We start from the raw sequence: 9,914 nt of genomic DNA on the forward strand, positions 1-9,914 counted from the left end.
CGTCTCTCGCCCTGCCTGCCTGTCTCGTCATGGCGCTGGTCAACAACTTCACCCTGCTCCTCGTTATGCGCCTCCTCCTCGGTACTGCTGTCACACTTACCTTCCTCCCTGTTTATAGTCTCGGTACGTACATCATCATCATCATCATCATCATTATTATTATCATCATCATCGTTTTCGTCACTGGCATTGGGTTCGTGTCTTGATTTTCACGTCTTAAATGAACCCGGGACTACAAGAACAATTACTACTACTAGCACTACAACTCCTCCTCCTCCTCCTCCTCCTCCTCTTCCTCCTCCTCCTTCTCCTACTGCTACTACTACTACTACTCCACTCCCGCTAGTAATGGAGTGCTGCCCACCACGGAGCCGGTCCCTGCTTGCCTTGGGATCGAGTCTATGCAGCGCCGTGTCTATGGTGGCGCTGGGGGGCATGAGTTACCTGCTGAGGGACTGGCGCTACCTGCTGCTGGCGTGTTCCATCCCCTGCACCCTCCTGCTGCTTGTGGTCTGGTACGCTTGTGTGGGTTAGGGAGAAGTGTCGATTATAAGGCGCGCGCACACACACACACACACACACACACACACACACACACACACACACACACACACACACACACACACACACACACACACACACACACACACACACACACAGATAAGAAGCACACAGACAAGAGACAGACAGATAAAACAGACACACACACACACACACACACACACACACATAAGAGGCACACAGACAAGAGACAGACAGATAAAACAGACACACACACACACACACACACACACACACACACACACACACACACACACACACACACACACACACACACACACACACACACACACACACACACAATGCTTCTTCACCTTTTTATTGCCATAGATGCATCTCCATAAGTCAAAAATCACACTACTGCTTAACTTTGTAGAACACCACTTTGATAATTTAGTCTGGGTGGCACTACAAGGGTCCTGCCTATCTCTATAATAACTGGTGTCACTTAACTGCGTGGTACCATAGTTCTTTTGACTACGTGAAAGGCTAAATATTAATCATGGGAATAACTCATATTTACTTAGCTAGGAAATATTGCATTCGAGTAATGTAGAGATGTGCATGTCTGTTGCTGGTTGTCTGGCTGTGTGTGTAATGAAGAGTCTAATACAATCATATCTGTACAATAACATCTGTAAACAAGTCTGCCTCTTCCCACCTCAACACCAGTGCCAGCGGTGTTGAGGTGGGACGAGGCTGGCTTATGCCTTTGATGTATGGATTATTTCGCAAATGAATTTTTAAAACTGTCATCATGAAAAAATCCTTTAGTGCCACGTAGTTTGTAAAATGGTGTCACCTATCATTTGTAATACAGTTTGTGATATCCAAGTTCTAAGTTTACCTTCATGTAAGATAGCAGTCCGAGGCTTTTACAAGAGTGAAGAGGATGAGTTTTGTTACAGGCATCAAAATCTAGGGCGAAGCTTGTGCACCCAGCTTGAGAGAACAAAATGCCCCTCCCACACCTCAGTAAAACACCTCTCCCTGGAATATTATATGGTGATGAGCAAGTTCCCACGTTGGCGATACAGAGAAGACAATGTGAAGTTAGCTACAAAACGACGAAAATCTGGGCCAAGTTAAAATGAATAAACTAAAACACGCGGATGAGTCCCTGTGTTTGGCTGGGACAGAGAGGGCAATGGGGAAATACAAAAGACGAAAATCTGGGCCAAGTAAAACTGAATGCACTATACCAGGCTGATGAGTGAGTCCCCGCGGTGGCTGGTACAGAGAGGTCGGGGTCACGAAGCAACCTGTTTGTTAAAGAGGGCCGCCACACTCAACCAGGCACCACCAACACCACCACTAGCAGCTCTACACGCACAAAAACAGGTAACTCTGAAATGAAGCAGCTCAGTTACCGCCATCACCATCTCGATGCCATTTTTTACTTTAACTTAGTCTATAACTGACATTCCAACGTCTTAAATACTGAAGTGGAACAAGAGATTAACACTAGAATATGATGCTAGTCCCGAAGAAGTGCTATGGAAAGGATGTCGAGCCGTGGTACTGTCTTTTTCTTGGGTAAGTTGAAAGAACTGTGGTAATTTTACACTCACACAAACGGGTTATACAACATGAAGCAAAGCAAAGGTAAATAAAGTAAGAATCATTTCAAACTGTACACTGGGATAATAACAAAACAGGACATATAGTGAGAGTTTCAAACACCTTAGATATACCTCCCTCGTAAAGCACAGGATGCAGTATGGAAAGCTGACATGGAAGGCGGAATGAGGAGTGATTAAGCTTGGAAGACGAAGTGGTGTGTTTACTACTACTACTACTACAAATAATAATAATAATAATAATAATAATGATGATGATGATGATGATAATGATGATGATGATCATGACGATTATAATAAATAATAATAATGATAATAATAATAATAATAATAATAACATTAACAATAATAATAATAATAATAATAATGATGATAGTAATAAAGGACAACAAATGTTCTCAGTGGCTGAGTGGTTAGCATGGCTGGCTGTGAAGCTGGCTGCCCGTTAGCGCCAGGGTTGGAATCCTGGTGGGGCAGCTGGGGTCAGGTGTGCATCCACCCTTTGTGGGTTGGTAGGTAACATGAGTACCTAGGGTAACACCTAGGGCAGGTAACTGTGGTGACCTGGATGATGCCGTGGCCTTGTATCCCAGGTATTGGGTGAATAATCCACTACAGGCTCAAAGGCCTATATTACGGAGATGAACACCACAGCTAAGTGCCTCATGGCATATGCTCCCATCTTTTACCTTTCCCCTCTTTCAGGATGATTTATGGGAATCCGAAATGGAAAACCGAGGAACAAGGTCAGGCCCGGAAGACATAAGGGAGTGCCTGTCTTCCCCGGCCATGCACAGGATCATTCTGTTTTCCTCGCTCATGGCATTCACCAACAGAGTCATAAGTCTGGGCATCCTCCTCAATGCCCATAACTTCACCAGGTACCCATTGAAGTCACTATAGCCTCTCCATTTCTATCTATCTATCTATCTATTGCCAGACACCATAATCCCGTAAAGGGTGGCCATTTGACACTGAATTAGTTGTTTTACAGGGAGGGGCACCAACCCTCCACCAACCCACTTGTTGACACGTAGGGAGCACGTATGGTTTGGTTATATGGTTGCCACCCAGCGTTGTAAATGGTTTCTTGGCTTACAGGAAACCATTTGGCTTGTCACTCAATGTAAAGCCACATGTAAAGGAAAGAAAAGGCATAAGAAGTGACAGGAAAGATAGGAGAAATAGGAAGAAAGGAGGGCAGGCACAGAAAAAGAATGATAAAAGCTAAGGAAGTAGGCAGCACTACATCAAGTGAGTGGATGATGGTCGCCACCACCTACCACATAACTTGGCCTAAAACTCCATCTGTCATTCACGGTCATAATCCTCCGCATACCATTCAACAGCCATAACTTCACCACATGTGTACTGAGTCACTATACTTTTTTCACTTTAACTTGGCTTAAAACTACCACCTCCCAGTCCTGAATGCTGAGCTGTACAAAGAGATTTACACTACAGCACAATGCTAGTCATGAAGAAGTGTTATGGAAAGGATGTTGAGTCATAGTATTGTCTTTACTCTGGTGTTGAGCTGCTACAGGGGATTAACACTGGAATATGGTGCTAGTCACAAAGAAGTGCTATGGAAAGGATGTTGAGCCATAGTATTGTCCTATTCTGACAATGAGCTGTAACAAGGGAATAACACTCGAAAAACTCGTGCTAATCAAGAAGAAGTGCTATGGAGGAATGTATGGCTATAATACCCATTTATTCTGCCACTGAGCTGTAACAAGATTAACATTAGATAGTAGCTCTAGTCAGGAAGAATTGCTGCCAAAAAGGATTCAAAGCCATTGTACAGTCCTATTTGGCCATTCAATCTATCTTTTTATTGCCAGACGCCTTAATCCCATAAGGGGTGGCCACAAACAAACTGCCTCCATGTCGCCCTGTCTCCGCCATTTCACTGCCCTGTTTCCAGCTCACACCCTCCTCTCTCATATACCTCTCCACTCCATCCCTCCATCTCTTCCTTGGCCTCCCCCTCCATTGCCCCACTGAAAAACACTTCTGAAGGATGACAATCTCCACCAAGCTGAGGTAGACAGACTGTAGTTGTAGTTTGGTCTCTATATACTAGTATGCACTGAAGTCATCACATAGGCTGCTTACTTAATGCATGTTGTGAGTTGCTGCAGGTATGAAATAATTCAAATTTGTTGTGAGGAGTGTGTCAGTGAAGGCTGGATTATAACTAGATATGTATATTGAAGTCTCTAAGTGTGCATTGAAGTCACTAGGTAGGCTGTATTTTCTTATGCCTGTTGTGTGTCCCTGTGAGCATGAAACAGTGGTGCTGTGCTGTGGAGTTTATGGTATTTATCAGTCACACATCATATCAATTTAATCGTACATACATCTAGTGAGTTGATATGATTATAAGCCACAGTGTGAGTGTCGGCTTCTTAAAACCGTCTTCTTTGCCTTTAATTACCCACAGTACACCTTAAAGCTCTCTTGTACGTATTCCTTATGCACCCTTTTTGGTTCCTTCCACAGCCGCAGTCCGAGGGCATATGTGATGTTCCTGGGTGTGTGTCACCTGGTGGGGGTGCTTATAGCCATGGGGGTGTCACAGGTGGTGGGACGACGGCTAATGGCGCTGCTCACTCACCTCTTGGCTGCCCTCCTCCTGCTCATCATTATATTTATCCCTGCAGGTTAGCTATATGTTTTTATCATTTTTTTTAATGCAAAGAAAAAGGAACCAAAGGCCAGAGACCCACAACAATGTTCCCTCCAAGAAAAAAAGAAAAAAAAAAAAGCCAAATTCAAGATCCATTCATTCTGAGAAGCATGGACACATTGCTTTCAAAGGACCTGATGTCATAGGCAGTAAAAGAAAACAGAAGAAAACAGTTCCAGAGTTTACCTATTGCCTACATGAAGGACTGGAAGTGTCGGTTAACTCTTGCATTAGAGAGCTGGATATCGTGTTCCATAAAACAGTGCTCCAGTAGACGTTCACTTGGGATACCTTAGGCGTTATGGGGATGGGTCAGTCTGCTGGTGTGGGCGTGGGTGTGGCAGTGGGAGCAGGAAGTGAATAAAATTATGCTAGACAGATACTGAATGGGCCAGCAACACGCGAGAAATTGCCTCCTTTTTATTTTTAAGACAAATTATGTTCCCGATCCAATTCCGTACCTCAGTCTAACTCGTGCCTGCTTTCAGAGTGGTGGTGGGTGAGGTGGGTGTTGGTGCTGGCTGCCCACTTACTCACTGCAATATTCAGTGAGGTGAGAAGCATACAGAGCTGGTGTGATAATGTACTCTCTCTCTCTCTCTCTCTCTCTCTCTCTCTCTCTCTCTCTCTCTCTCTCACATCTTTCCCTGAGCGACATATATTTTTTTTACACCATTCTCTCCTTCTTTGTGTCATATATCCTTCCAGTATCGCCACACTCCGCAAAGATAACGTGGAAAGGGATAATAATAATAATAATAATAATAATAATGATAGTAGTAGTAGTAGTAGTAGTAGTAATCATCATCACCATCTATCCATCACCAGGTAAGTGTGATGTACTATCTTGAGTTGCTCCCCACGGTGGTTCGGTCTCGCTGCTGCACCATCATCGTTCTCAGTGGCTTCGTGGGAGAGCTGTGCGTCCCTTTCATCACAGACATATTGGTAATTTATGTCTATCTATCCATCCATCTATCTATCTATCTATCTATCTATCTTCATTCTGTAAGGGGTGGCCACAACTCGCCTCCATGTCGCCCTGTCCCCTGCCATTTCACTGCCCTTCCCCCAACTTACACCTCCCTCTCTCATACACCTCTCCATTCCATCCCTCCTTCTCATCCCCCTATTCTGGGTGCTGGAGAGGGACGCCTTCACGTGGTGGCACCAATATAACCAAGTAGCTCCCTTGCCTGGTGATACAAACGTCCCTCAACGACTTCCCTGATACCCCGAAAGGAGGATGGTGGATTGCGGATCAAGAAAGAGGAGGTAAATGTAGGGAAATGTGAAAAAACAGTTACCTTTTCATCCCACACATTTGTAAAAGTGGATTTAGGATTGTGATAAGGAGCGAGGTGGAAGGGGGAGAGGGAGGGGGAGGCCAAGGATGAGATGGAGGGGTGCAGTGAGGTGGAGGGAGGGAGAGGGAGGGAGAGGCCAAGGATGAGATGGAGGGATGCAGTGAGGTGGAGGGAGGGAGAGGGAGGGAGAGGCCAAGGATGAGATGGAGGGATGGAGTGAGGTGGAGGGGGGCAGAGGGAGGGGGAGCCCAAGGATGAGATGGAGGGATGGAGTGAGGCGGAGGGGAGGAGAGGGAGGGGGGAGGCCAAGAATGAGATTGATGGATGAAGTGGAGAGGTATATATGAGAGGGGGGTGTGAGCTGGGAGCAGGGCAGGGAAATGGCGGGGGACAGGGAGACATGGAAGCGATTTGTTTGTGGCCACCCCTTACGGGATAAAGACGTCTGGCAATAGATAGATAGACAGATAAGTGACTAGAGTGATTGTACATGCTGGTGATTGTGTTTAGGTAAGAGAGGTGTTTGTAAAAGTGGATTTAGGGTGATTTAGGATTGTGATTGATGGTAGTGATTGTACAACCCTTAAAAATGTAATTAAGATTGTACTGAGTGATGATAGTGACTGTACAACCCTTTAAAATATAACTAGGATTGTGCTGAGTGACTGTGGTAATTGTACAACCTCGTAATTGTGTACAGGTGCGAAGAATCTGGTGGGGTGCTGACGTGTGCTACATCAGTGCTGGAGTGGTGGCGGGACTGTCAGCACTTCCCTTGCCGGAGACCAGGTATCTCTCTCTCTCTCTCTCTCCCTCTCTCTCTCTCTCTCTCTCTCTCTCTCTCTCTCTCTCTCCCTGAATATATGAATCTAATCAATGTATCTCTGTTTCCTATTTATATTCTCTCTCTCTCTCTCTCTCTCTCTCTCTCTCTCTCTCTCTCTCTCTCTCTCTCTCTCTAACACTTCACTCTAACCCCTTCCCCCTCAGAGACCACCCCCTGCCGGACACCATAGGAGATATTCAAGACCGCCAAAAACAGAACCCCAAAATTAGGACCGCAAAAACCAGGACCGCCAAGAACAGGACCGCCAAACCGGGACCGCCAAAACCACATCTCGCCTCGCAGGACCATCTCAAACTGGATATACCATAGAGGGTGTGACCATTAGAATATTTTCATTGCTAAAACGGTACTAAAATAAATTAATTCTTTATTCTCTCAGGTTAGGTGTATGTTAGAGTGCTGGTATTATTGAGATTGTTATTTTCATTCTTGCCCTTATTAGTAATCTTGGTTTTACTGTCGTTTATAATAATGATGATGATGATGATGATGATAGTAATAACAACAACAACAACAATACTACTACTACTACTACTAATAATAATAATAATAATAATAATAATAATAACAATAATAATAATAATAATAATAGTAGCAATAGTAATAATAATAATAATAATAATAATAATAATATAATAATAATAATAATAATAATAATAGTGATAACAATAATAATAACAGCAAGAACAACAACAGCTACATAAAATAATAATAACAGTAATGATGATGATAATAAAGTAATAATACCAAATCATTATCATCATTATTAATATTTGCAATTATCTATTATTTTAAAAAGTGTCTATCAATTATATGTATGTTTTTTTTGTACAGGAATATAAAAAAAAATAATGTAAACTTAACACAGGCAATTTTTCTGACACAAATACCTACACAAATTATGGAAGCTTCCTAACATTTCTTCCTTAGCGATTTATTTTTGGATATGGCTGATTAATATCCGTTTGTAGTACGTTATTTACGCAGAGTATGGCGATGTTGGAAGGATTTATGTAACACGGAAGGGAACAATTAGGCATAATAAAACAAAATAAATCGCTAGGAAGGATTTATGTAGCACAGAAGGGAACAATAAGGTGTAATAAAATAAAATAAATCGCTTAGGGGGAGGTGTTAGGGATCTTTCTTATCCGACTATAGTAATTTCACTGTAACTTGGCTCATATTAATTTTCTTCTGCAGTTTATTTCACGTAGCTCAGTGGCAGATTAGTGCTACGGCTCTACATCGTTTTCAAGGCACTTCTTCGTGACTAGCACCATATTCTAGTGTTAGTCTATTATTAAAACTTAGCATTCAAGATTGAGAAAAAGTAGTTTTTAGACCTGGTTAAACTGAAAAGGGTATAGTGACCATTATCATCACCATCATCATCATCATCATCATCACCACCACCTTCACCATAATCATCATCATCATCATCATCATCATCACCATCAGCACCATCATCATCATCAGCACCATCATCATCATCACCACCACCATCATCATCACCACCACCGCCATCATCATCATCATCACCACCACCACCACCATCTTCATCATCATCACCATCACCACCACCACCATCACATCCACCACCATCATCACCACCACAACCACCACCACCATCATACCACACAAACCAAGCCTCTCAAACACACTGACTCATCCCCCTCTATAGCAAGGAATTTTCACCCACGCCAAATTCGCCAAATTACACGTGTGCAGAGGCAAAATATAACACTTGTGGCCAAATTACAGAGCACTTAGAGCCAGGAGGGGCGTTAGAGTGTTAGAGTGTTTATGCCCTGTGTATGACTCAAGCAGCTGCCTCTTGTCCAGATTTTCATCCGTTCTGGTAAGGCAAAGGAGGTAGATTTTATGATGTCCCCTTAAATTTCGTAGTTTGATATCGTAAGTTTGAATATCGTTAAACTCAGCCGTCGTAGTTCCAGATATCGTAAGTTGAAATCGTCGTAGTTCCAGATATCGTAAGTTTAAATCGTCGTAGTTCCAGATATCGTAAGTTGAAATCGTCGTAGTTCCAGATATCGTAAGTTTAAATATCGTTAAACTCAGCTGTCGTAATTTCCGATAAACAAAATGCGTGCTTTTTAAAAGAAGTGTTGCGAGTCCTTGTTGCGAATCCCACCAGCTTTCCAGTAATATGTAACGGATGATTTTTGTTAAGTATTAAGTGTCGCTGTTTCAGTCCGTCTTTAGGGCAGAACCAAAATGAACTGAATTTCTTTCTTTTTTTTTTTTTTTAGACTCCAGATATTATTTACAAAGCCTGAGGAATACAGGATTCAACCGGGACGGAATAGTGACATAGCCTACCCTAGTGAGAGTCTATGATAGTCTGCCCTGCCATCGGAGCGTGGGATAAGGCCCTGCGACTGCCACTCTCCGCTCAGCCATAAGAGGCAGTATCACCAGACACCTCTCTCGTGCCTTCACTGCAGCAGAAATCATCCAACTCTCTCCTCCTTCTTTACTTCTCCTAAGGACATGCTAACCACTTGCGTTGCCAGTCACTCATTTACATCATCCACTGCACTTTATACTTCCCTAGTTGCCGTAGTACAGGAATTCTATGATCATTCTGTGTTGCAAGTCAACCATACGAGATGCCCTACCCGTCAGCCTGATGACTGGATGTGGGATCGCCGCCTGCGTGACAGTGAGGGGGAGGTGCGGCGGGTGGCAGCAACAGCATAGGCCTACCACACTGACGGTCTGACCACACGGCTGACAGCCTCCGTGCTTATCTCACTGCTGCCAGGTCCTCCACCACCTCAAGCACAGTGTTTGGCAGGAGTATTGCAATGACTTTCTGCAGCATATTAACGCTCACACTCCACTATCTAGGGCTTGGCGGCATGTTAACATAGTTGTTCAGTCACTCGAGTTTCCCTCTC

This window comes from Coenobita brevimanus, chromosome 35 (assembly GCF_032717465.1).
Source record: "Coenobita brevimanus isolate Jiangsu-jjx chromosome 35, ASM3271746v2, whole genome shotgun sequence".
Lineage (NCBI taxonomy): Eukaryota > Metazoa > Arthropoda > Malacostraca > Decapoda > Coenobitidae > Coenobita > Coenobita brevimanus.